Genomic DNA, 12,698 nt, shown 5'->3' on the forward strand with positions numbered 1-12,698 from the left:
ATTTCATGTTTTCAACAATTCTGTCCTTCATTGTAAGAGTCAGAGAATCAATTCAATAAATATCTGAGCTAATAAAAATAAAATCAGTAGATACATAAAATTAAAAATTCAGTCTGAATAGATACTAAAATATTACAAACATACAGTTGTATTTGTTTACCTTGAATCTAAAAGATCTTAAATAAAAAACAAAGAACTGCATCTAGCACTTAAAATTGTGAAAGTAAAAATAAGATGAAAGAGGGAAGCAGGAAATGGTATTTGGATTGTTAGGAGAACAAAAAGATGGAAATTCAAGGAAGCATTAAAAAGATGAAGGATCTAACACTAACCACATACTCTAACCACAATAATATTTACTTCACTTTTGTTGGAAAAGCTGTGTCACTGTTATCAGGTTTTGAACATTCAGTAGTGCCAGGATGTCTTGAAGTGAATCCTTAGTCCAGTAAATCACTTATTTTGATGAGGACAAATGGTTTCCTGAATGTCTGCAACAGGCGTGAGTAGTTCTGGAAACTGTAAACAGATGTGATTTGTGTGTGTGTGTGTGTATGTGTGTGTACTAATTATATATATATATGTATATTATACATATGTGTATATATGTATATATACTAATTATAAGAAAGCTACATGTATAATCAAACACATACACTTTTTTTGTTGTTAAATCAAGATTTTTATATTTTTTCCCATGTGAATGGATCTTAACCAAATAGGAAGGTAAATTTACTTTGTGTGGTTATGACCATGGTAAAATTACTAAATAACTTAAAAAAAGACAATTTAAAAATAATAGCAAAATAATACTTTGAAATACTCATTAAAATGTAGTCTATTAGTCATTGAAAATTTTGTTATATTTAATACATATCAGATATGTCTGAAGATATTATAACTTATTTTTTTAAATGTATTCTATTAGCCATTGAAAATTTTATGTTATATTTAATACATATCAGATATGTTTAAAGATATAATAACTTATTTTATTTTTCTATTAGGAAATATTATAAAATAACAGAAGCATTTCTAGAAGGTCTTCAGTAGTTAAGTATAATCAAATAATTTACTGTACTGGAATACATTCCAGAAAAAAATATCTGGAGAGTCTTTTAATCTTATAAATGTATTCTAATGTCTTTTTTGGTAAGTGTTCATTAATTTTGAAGGTTATCAGCAGTTTAAAACACTTGAAAAAAAGTTAAACATGAGAATTCACAATGTAATCATGACTACTTAAGATCTCATATAATCATGCTGTCAATCATCACAACAAATACTCATTTCAAGAGACTTCAATATCAGGAGCATTGGGATAAGAATCAGTCTAATTTTCCTTCTTGCAACCAGATAAAATTAACAACCCTTACAAATCTAGGAGAGAGAAGAAATCTCAAGTACTTCCTCTTAGATTGTCTCTTGAACTAGATTTTTCTTGGCAGCCATTTAAGGGAAAAAAAGAAAGGATTCTACATATAAGCAAAATCCATGGTCACCAGTTTTAAATACAGTATTAGTACATTTTGTTATGCACAATTTTTAATGGAGAATATTTATACAAAAAGAAATGAAAAAATGACACATACAGGATACATTGGAATGTTTTAGTGGGATGAAATTTTCTAGAAGGGTCACTTATTAGATTAAGAATATTATTTGCATCACTTTCTCAGATCAGTGTTATTTAGATCTAAAGATTTTATAAGTGATAACAGATTTATAAGAAATGGAATGATGGGACAATCAATTATAAAGATATGTATGGCACTGAAAATATCCCACAAATATTTATTGTCAGATATTATGCTATGTATTGAGGAAAATATAAACAATAAATCATAACACACACACACACATATATATATATATACACACACACACACATATATATATATATTTATAGGTTAAATATATATATTTATATAAATATTTATAAGCAAACTAAAATATTTTTCTTAAGACTCTAAAATTTTCAGTATTATGGCAATTTTCAATACTGTGTTGTTATAATCACAACCCCCCACCACACACACATACGTACCAAATTGGTGGCCAAAGATGACACATGACTGCTTACTTCCAAGTCAAATTGTGATTAGAGTGTTTATTTACATTAGTCCCACACTACTATATAAGCCCTATTTATAAGAGAACCTACAAATAAACAATAAAAAGTGAATTTGTAATAGATATTGTAGAATGGCTTGACCAGCAACTATCTTCACCTCTAGTGTATCTCCCTGACAAAAAAATCTGAACAGAGAATACAGAAACAACAGCAAAGCAAATTTAAAAAATAGGGATATTTTTTCCTCAGGCTTGCTTGCAGCTAGGGTTTGGGATCTGAATAAGGTTTCCTAAATTGATACACTTGAGGAAGATGTAGGCACAGAAAGTGAAATGAAGCCTTTTTCCTGTTCCTTCTGCTACTGCAAGCACAGTTACAGAGTAATTGAGTTTTCAGTAGCAGTGTCCTGTGCTTTCCTTCTTGAGTGATTGAGAGGTGGTTCTGCTATTGAGGCCCAATCCAGCAATCAGTTGTCCCATTTCTAGTTTTCTTTCCATCAGGAATTTGCAATAGGCCTAATAGGAACAGCTTCCTAATTCTTGAGTCCCAACTTCTGCAGTATATACTTGAACTCAAAGTTACACAGGCTTCTCTCTTGGGCCCCAGCTTGTAGAGCAGGCTCCAAGCCATTCTTATAAATTGATAGGCACCAAATTCCCAGTATTAAATCAGTGGCTGATTAAAGTAATTGAGAATTTTTTCAGTTTTCTTTATCTGGTCCTAAATGATACATCAACAACCCAACCAAACAAGCAATTCTTTAAAGTATGCAATAATGGAAATATTAACAAAATTTATCCCTAAACCATGGTTTAACTAGTGGTTAACAAAGGAAACTAGAAGTGAAAAGCTTGTCTTAGATGTCCCATAGTACAAAAATGGCAGACTATACAAATGAGTAATGCTGTGATTGTAGTCTTGCTTTTTCTGTTCAGAGGGAAAAAGAAGAGATTGTCAAGTTAACATATGCACAAAAAAAGCAGAAACTTAAAAATGTATCACAAGAATGTATTCTTGACCATTCATCTTTGAAGTTTAGTAAAATTAAGTAATCAAAGACAGCATATTATTTTGTTAGCATTCTACAAAGTCTATTGATGTACACATGGATACAAACATTGTATAAATTCTAGTCTTAGGGCTTAAAATTCCATCTGTATACCAAATTTTTAACTTCAGCTTCAAATTCTCCTCAAAATGTTAGACTTGCTTTTTCAAATGCCTGTTTGACATCTCCTTGGATGTTTGGTAGGCATCTCCAATTTTTCTAGAGCAGCTATGCCTCTCTGATTCTTCAGCCTCCCACATAGTCTCTACTTCAGGAAATATCAACATGATTTGCCTTGTGGATTCATCATCCTTTTTATTTTCTCTCCTTGACTCTCACCAGCAACATCCACCTAAGAAAATATATGTATATTTGAAATTTATGCAGTTAATCACGTCTACTATTATTACCTAACATCATCATCTCTTCCTTTAATAGTTCACAAGCCTCCTAAATAGCTTCTCTGCTTTTCCTCTGGACCTGAACAAATCTAGTCTTCACATAGAAACTAGAAAGATGATCTATAACATAAACCACACTTCATTCCTCTGCTCAATAATCAATTAGTTGGAATGAAATAATACTTGTAATAAAATCCTATATTTTTCCTGTGATGTAGAGTCTTACCTACTTTGCTAATGATAAATTACGTTGGCCATATTTTCAAAGGCTTAGTTGCCATGTACATATCCTCTTGGGTGAGGTGTTTGTTCAGATCATTTGCCCATTTTTAATTAGGCTATTTATTTTGTTCACTGTTGAGTTTTAAGAGTTCCTCTATGTTTTAGATGCAAGTCCTTTTTCAGATATGTGTTTTGGAAATACTTTTTCCCTAGTACACATCTTGTCTTTTTATTCATCTGTTTTTTTACCAAGCAGTCATTTTTAATTTTATAAAGTCTTACTTATTGGCTTTTTCTTTCATGGGTCATACTTCCCATGTGCCTGAGAAGTTATCACCAATCTCAAGGACACAATGCATTTGTCCAATGTTTTCTTCTATGTTTTATAGTTTTGCATTTTATATTTGGGTCTATGACCTGTTTTGAATTAATTTTGTCAAAATTCTAAGTTCTGTGTTTAGGTTCATTTCTTTTTGCATCTAATTTTTCTGGCACCATTTAATGGAGAAAAACTCTTTCTCCATTAAATTACCTTTGCTTCTGTGACAAAATATTTTTACTATATTTTTTATTATATTTGTTTGGTCCATTTCAGGGTTGTCTATTACATCCATTTATCTCTCTCTCTCTCTCTGTATATACATACATACATATATATATATATATATACACACACACACACACACACACACACACACACACACACACATATATATATCATGATTACTGTAGCATTATCATAAATTTTGAAATTGGCTAGAGTGAGTCTTCCAATTTTGCCCTTCTTCAGTGTTGTGTTGGCTACTCTAGATCTTCTGCCTTTCCAAAAAAAATTTTAGAATCACTTTGTTGACCAGGTCTTTTTTACTGTAATATGAGATATTATGTGAACATTCTTAAAGAATGTTGCATGTAACAGTTGTTGCAAATACAAAGTATTATTTTCAGAGTGCTAATTTAAAACAGTTGATGTCTGTAATTAACAAATGCTATGTCTTAGTGAATTGTTTTTTACCTGAAATGAATTCAGAGAAAATATCAGCTAAGAAATTCAATAACAATAACATTTACTGAATAATTCTGATGTTTCATTTCAGTATATATTCTAGGCCATTATCAAATATATTCAGAAAAAAAAATGCTAACACATTGCTTTAGCAGTTAAAAACTATAATTTAATTTTCAAATTTTCTTTAGAATCCATGTTATATCTGTTTTTTTCTTAATGAGATGTGCTTTGAGATGTTCTACATAGATAAACATGTCATCTGCAAACAGTTTTAGTTCTTCCTTCCCAATATGTGTACCATTTATTTCCTTTCTTATCTTATTGAACTAACTGGAACTTCCAGTATAACATTGAAGAGTAGTGGTGAGATGGGGTACTTTACCTAGTTTCCCAATCTTGAGAAAAGTTATCTAGTTTATCACTATTAAACATGATGTGATCTGTAGGTTTCTGGAGATGTTCCTTAGTTATTAAATTTTCTTAAACAAGCCCAAATAAGGTAATCATAAAATATGTTGCTAAGGTAAGCTTTATTGAGGTCAAGATATCTGTTTATTGAAAGCTATCAAATGAGAGTTAAAGGCAAGTTCAGAGTAGAGGAGAAAATACTTGCAAAACATCCAGAATGCATAAAATTTTCCTATAAAAATCAATAGGAAAAAACAACAATTTGATTTTTAAAATGTGCAACAGATACTGCACAAGACACAGGCACTTCACAAGAGAGTGTCCAAATGGCCAGTAAACACAGAAAGGTTCTCAACATTGTCAGTCAACAGGAAAAATCAAGTTAAAGCCGAAAGTTTCTTCCATTCAATCATGACAATGTCCAATGTTTTAAAACACTAGAAAATATATAAAATGTTGTTTTTATTATATAATACATATAACATACTACATTTTAATATATGATCTTGTTTTACTTAATAACCCATCATATAAATCATTCCATTTTATTGCATTCTTTTCTGAATTGTTCAAAATATTTGTGTTATAGTCTTCTTATACAGAACCGAAGTACCATTTTTGCATATGGGGCTGTGGTGTTATTAACATAAAGATAATAATGTATACTGTTAGTGAATTTAAAGATTCAGTAATAGCAAAGGATACAAAAAATTATAGACACTGTAACCAAAATAGGAAACAATGAAAAAAATAAGAAACTGCCTCAGACACAGGCATAGCTTCCCCAGGTTGCTGATATTTCAGGGCCACATAAAACAGTAAATGCCCCCTTTTCAAAAGTAACTTGGTCAGAGAGTAGAAGCTTACCGTTTCTATTCTCTTGAATGGTTTGAAATCACTCTGTGCACTGTCACCCCTCCTTCTCCCACTCACACAATCTTCTCCACATATTCTTTAAGATAGTGAAACACGAGAGACTCTGGTTCCACATCTACATGCCACCAAAGATAAAGAATTATTGTGAATCTAGAACATTCCTAAAATCCTATTCATGTTAATATGCCAAGTGAAACAATGTTATTTTATCAGGGGAATTTTTTATTATTAGTCCATCTAAGACTCATTCATCTCATTTTATTCACATTATTTACAATTTGATTTTTTCCATTTAACAATAAATTATGAAAATTGTTTCCTATAAATTAGCATTGTACAATCACAATTTGAAATTAAAGACACAATGCTAATTACAATAGTACCAACAAATGAAATATTTACATATAAATATAACAAAATGAATGCAGGATGATTATATAGAAAACTACAAAAGTCTAGTGAAAAAAATCAAAGACTAAATAAATGGAGAGATATTCTGTACAATGGATAGCAACACTTGATTTTAATTTTTTCCTAACTAATCTATATATTTAATATAATCTTGACCAAAATCCCAGTAAGCTATTTTATGGATTTCAAGAAATAGATTCAAAAGTTTATATAAAAAGGCAAAAAACTCAAAATAGTAAATACAAAGTTAAAGAAGAACAGATTTGGAAGACTGACACATCTAAGTATAGTACTTGCAATAAAGTTACAGTAAACAAAAAAGAGTGGTGTTGGTAACAACAAACAAAAATAGACACATAGATCAGTGGAGCAGAATAGAGATCCCTAAAAAAAGCTCAGGTAATTATAGTCAACTGACTTTGACAAAGGAGCACAGGCAATTAAATGGAGAAATTATAATATTTTCAGCAAATGAGGCTGAACCATTGGATTCCACATACAAAAACAAACAAAACATACACAGACCTTAAAGTTATATAGTATGGAAAGAATACAGGAAAGCTATTTTTTTGGACTCTCTGTAAGGTAAATAGGAGCAGAAAAATGGGGGGAGAAGAGCCGAATTCAAGTAATATGAAATAATTTTACCTCCAATGAATTTACCACTTCACCCTTTCTGATATCCTCAACCTGAAATCATTGCAGACAGTGAGAGCTCCAGAAAATACTCTTTTTTGACTTGTAGTTTAGCAAAGGAGTAAATAAATCCCAAAGATAGTGTGTAAATCCTATGCTTTCCTTTCTTTTTCTTTTTTCTCTTTCCCAATGCTCCACTGTTTTAGCATGCTGTGGCAGTGGAGACAGAAACTGTTGATGTGAATCTAATGAGTCACACTTCTGATGGAGGATCTACTTCCTCTATGCTGTGAAGGGAGGGGGAAAAAGGGGAGGGGCCAGTGCCCTGAATTTTTTTCTGTCCATCTTCCTGCTGCTTATTCTTGGAAGTGGACAACAGTTGTGGAATTTCATGGAAAAATGGAATAACCAAAGACACAGGTTTCTAGACAAGAGGGTCAAAAAAGAGGAAACTCATGGGCCGTGAAAGGGTGGGTTAAGTCTTGGAGAGGAAGTAATGTAGGTTAGAAACCCCAGAAAGCTGTTGATGAACTCTGGGGCTGACCTACAATCTGCACACACTGTGTGGATATGGTCCCATTCCTAACTGAGACGTACCAAAGACTGGAAACTAAGGTCTTGGTCTGGCATAATGCATACCTGGGGCAGATCTGAATGGCACTGAACAGCTATAAAAAATGAACTGACATCAGAACCACAGTCTACAGAAGGCTGGTTTCAACTTGCAGGCAAATTGCCTACTTACAAATAATCAATTTTTCTCATAAGATTTAGACAAAACTGATAGACTCAAAACATAATCTGCAAAATGTTCTGGACAAAATCCAAAATTATAAACTGCCACACAAATAATTTATTAGAAAGAAGGGAACTGTTGTATGGACTGTGAATAATTCAAAAAGCATCTTGATTATTTCCTCAGAACACAAAAGCGCATCATGTCACAACTACAGATAAGTTTATGGATTTTCCTTATTGTTGTTTATAAAATTTTCAGAATGTGTTCCTTGACTGTGATGCATACCAGGTAGTTTTCTTTTTCCCCCAGATCTTCCCTCTTTCTCAGCCACTGTTAGCATTCTTTCTTTCAGCTTTTCAGCTGTACCAAATTATCTCTTATATATCCATCTTCTAACACAGTGTTTCCCACTGGCCCATCATTCATGTGCCATTCCATCTTTTAGTAATTCCTCTCCTCCACTCATGCTTGTCAAACTGCTTTCCTGTAATTCTGTTTAGACATCACTTTTACAGGCAGTCCTACCTGACTAATTCTGGACCAGGCTGCTACCATATTTTATACAGTTACATGGATAATATACTTCCTTTTGTCATGTTAGTTTATATTTCCCTTTTTATGCATGTGTAAATCAATAAACAAATGATAAAGACCAGATAATAGCAGTGTTGATAGCCAACTATTGAAATTAAACTACTTTAGAAATTTTAGATTTTATAATCTATATACATCAAGCAGTAATGCAGTTTATTACAAATTTTAATACATTTTCAGAACATAGAGCCAAAATAGACTATTATACATATTTTGGTGAGCAAGAAAGAATGATCCGCTCTTCCATTTAAAATGTATTTAAAACCCTCACTTTTTTTTTATCATTGAATTCCAGGGATTTTAAATGTCTCTTGTCAGGTTTCAATATGGAACATTTGCATTTCTCTTATTTTCAAAAGAAGTTCAAGATCATGAAAATGTTAAAAAATACCACATGTTTTTACAAAATGTTATAGGCCATGATATATTCATATTAAGGAAAGCTGTTTCAGGGAAACAATAAATTTTCACTTGAGGGAATAATGTCAAAAATCCAAACACCACTACATAAACTTTTTTCCAGGTGTTAGCAATTCACAAGGCATGTATTAAAATCTACCTTTTTTAGAGTCTAAAGATTAAGGACTAAGATACTGAATCATGTGTGTAGAAAACATCAAATGAAAGAAAGTAGAAGAGAAACTTCAAATACTTGTGAAGCTATCAGTTTTACTTATACCTGTCAAGTTAAAAATATTATGCAGATCAGTAGATATTCTTTTTCAATATGTTTTTATGTCTATATGTTACCATTTGTACCTCATTTCCCCTTAATCCAAAACATGTTACTCTTCCAATTTAATCACTTCCTCAGAGGTTACCATATTTTGAATGTTATTCTGCCTCTTTTCTCTGTTAGTCAGATGTAGCCTAGAAAATCTAGTTCAAATACTGTATCTTTATCATTCAGTTAAAATTATGGACATAGAGTAAATGCTCCTACATGTTGCATTTGGTTTAAGTATTCTTTGATTTGGTGATTCTATAATCTGGTTATTTACCTCAGAAACAACATATACACACATGCAACTTAAAAATAACAGAAGAATGATGTAATACTTTCTTCCCCATACTGGTGATAAATTCTTTATTGCTGGCTTCATAAGTTTTATAGATATAATTTTCATGTGGCTGTAAGGGAGACTCACATAGAAATGTTAAGTCAAAAAGTCATATTTGAATTAATGGAAACAATTATGAGATGAAAAAAACAGCACTTTTAAACCATTAATCCAAAAAAGGAGATTTATAAACTGTACTGAGAGTCTCATATAATCAAAAGAAAAATTGAAACCACAACACCACGAAGGGCCAAGGTGCCTGCAAACTAGTATTGCTTAGACATCTTTCTTCATCTCTGGTCTTGCCTTGTCCTTCTATGGGTGCTTCATTCACCTTCACCAATTTTCTTCCCAATGTACAGACACCATCATTAATTTGCAAACTCAGCAAATAGAAATAGAGGGACACTTCTTTTCCAAAACTTATTTTAAAAGTGCAAGATATAGATTCTAATTTCTTAGCTTTGATTTTCTTTTCTCCTTTTAGTGAACGAGCAAGTAAAGATTTCCCAACTCTCATTTTCATTACAATACCACAACAGATAGAAAGTGAAACACCCCTAGATGGGAAGAATTAGAGGGTCCAAGCCTACCTGTTCAGACGACCTTTATTTCTTCAATATGGTGACCCACTGACTTCTGGAAAACTCAGAATTAGATAGATCACTCACTGCACATTTTTCAAAATAATTCCTACTTGTATGTGCATTGCAATATGAATGGATGAATATTGATAACAAGGCAAAAATCAGTTTTTAGTTGTTTGCTGCAATATTTGAAGCTTCTTTAGTCCTTGAATTAATAAATACCATTATTATAAAAGATGACATTACAGCAATATTTGTTAATACCTAGCATTTCGTAGTAAAACTTTATAAACATATGCTTTTAGAATATTAATGCTAATTTTTTAATATAATACTTCCTGTTCCTGGCTGCAAAGGACTCAAATTGTTTGGTCAGGCTTTAACATAGATGAACGATTTATGAGACAAAAACTATATAGTGCACTAGAAGCATCTGTAAAAGGTTAAATTCATTATGATGTAAATTTTCTAAAAGCACAAAATTTGAACAATTTTATTTAGGAATTAATGTATCAAAATTAAGATGCTAATGATTTATGATACATCCTCCTCTTATTGGATTGTTTTGGTCTTTATGTCAATTTTTAAAAGGATATATAATTCAGTCCTAAATTATTTTGTTGTCTCATCATAAAATAATTTTATCCTGACCATATTTTTTTATATTTAAGCATACATGGGCATCTAAGCCTTTCAAGTTCTATTTTGGTAAAATGTTCTAAGAGACAACATGATTACAAAATTTCACATCAGACATATTTTTATAAGATTCATTTAGCCTCAATTAAAAAAGAAATGTTTTTGAAACTACATCAGTGTTTCTTAACCTCAGAACTACTGAAATTTGGGGCCAGACAATTCTTTGTTGCAGGAGTTTATGCTGTACATTGCAGAGTCCTTAGTAACATGCTGGTTATCTACTTACTGGATCTGAGTACCTCCCACCCGCTTCCCCACCCTCCACCTATTCTGGGTCTAAAATCATCCCCCACCTATTACCACCAACCTAGACCAATGAAAAAAATCACAGGCCTTAGCAAAATTATCTATACTAGTAATGTGCCTTTGATATTCATTAATTAAGATATTTAATATTTTATATTAATCTATATACTATTTATATACCTTTATATTCCAACTTATGAGCTTTTAAGCAGTACTCAATTTTAGTGTAAATTGGTAGTTTTTGATTAGCCCAGTGTTCTGTTTTTGTTTGATCTTAATAATTTAATATGAAAGAACAAAGTCAAGGTTAGCTCTTTCCATGACAATGCTCAAAGGCTGCTTCTCTTCTAACTGCACACTTTTGACTACAAATGTAAGTTTAATTTATAATTAAAATACTAGAAAAAGTTGCTTTGACTCAGGCATTTAAAAAAGCAAATTGAAACTAAGTACACATTATAACCATAGTTTTCCAAACCATGCAGTTCTAGTATTAAATTTAATCCCTCTCACTGAGGAATTAGTAAAACCTTTAGTATGGTGAGAATAGGGAAATGCTACAGTCCTGATTATTTCCAGACTTGTGTTTTATTTTCTAGTACAATATTATATTACATTGGATTTATGATTTTCCACTACCCATATTTTTCTTTTCTTAAGGATTGAGTCCTTGTATCAGAGACCAACTGATAATATAATGGTTATGATGAGTAGAAAGATTTAGTTTCAATTTCTGGCTGCCATTTATTAGTTGGGTACTCCTTGGTAATCCATTGAAACTCTTTGAGCTTCAAGTTCTTCATTTGTCACAAAAAGGGGCATTATTAACTTGGTTTTAAAAGTATGTGATATGCTTGGACAATGCCAGCTCAAAGCAAGTATTCTATCTTAATAGCTGCTATTAAAGTCATTAGTGTTATACAAACGGAAGTTTTCAGTTTTAATTAAAGACCAATAGTTCAAAATACAGAGCTAGCTATAGTTGTAGCTAGTGTCTAATTTTTATAGGTGTTCACAAATTTAGCCCTTAAATACGTGCCTTCTCTTTGAATGAACTTTCTGAGAAAAGAGTACTGACAGCTGTACATTTTGGAATAGACACTGCACATTTACTGTCTTTTTGCCTTTTTTTTTCAAAAGATAACTTCCAGAAATATAATTACTCTAGTAGACTAATTGAAAGCACAGTTTAAAACAAAATAGAGGAAGAGGCACACTGTGACTATGTCACATTTTCCAAAGTGCAATTTACCTTAAAATTGTACAAAAACTTTGCTATTCCTTTAAAATATAGTGTTTATTGACTGTATATAAAAAAATGTTGGAAAGACAAATACCATATTTTAACTTGTGCCAAGGTCCTTGTGGATAGGATTTCCAAATACTTAAGAATATCTGTGCATTTATGTAATTGTATATTTCTAAGTTCATCGATTCATTCATTCAACAAACACTCATACTTACAATGCACTTAGAAATGTACTGAGGTTGATGGTAGAACAGTAAAAACAGTTGACAAAAATTTCTGGCATTAAAGAGTTTAAATTCTATTCCATAAAATAAGTCAAAGAAACATATAGTGTATGACATGATAGTAAGTTCCGTGGAAAAAGACAGAGTAGCACCTAGAAGCAGAGTTTGTGAAGGGTTCGTTTTATTTATTTATTTGTTTTATTTCACTGATTCC

General features: G+C 31.5%; 1 long non-coding RNA gene across 1 annotated transcript; it reads right to left on the minus strand.

Moving 5' to 3' along the window:
- Positions 1-1,889: 1,889 nt before the first annotated feature.
- LOC118932941 (uncharacterized) lies at positions 1,890-7,318 on the minus strand. The gene is made up of 3 exons (XR_008997867.1): positions 7,098-7,318; positions 6,030-6,153; positions 1,890-3,474 (listed from the first exon to the last, which is right to left on the minus strand). It is a non-coding gene; the product is annotated as an uncharacterized LOC118932941 (long non-coding RNA).
- Positions 7,319-12,698: the final 5,380 nt, after the last annotated feature.

This window comes from Manis pentadactyla, chromosome 5 (genome assembly GCF_030020395.1).
Source record: "Manis pentadactyla isolate mManPen7 chromosome 5, mManPen7.hap1, whole genome shotgun sequence".
Classification (NCBI taxonomy): Eukaryota; Metazoa; Chordata; class Mammalia; order Pholidota; family Manidae; genus Manis; species Manis pentadactyla.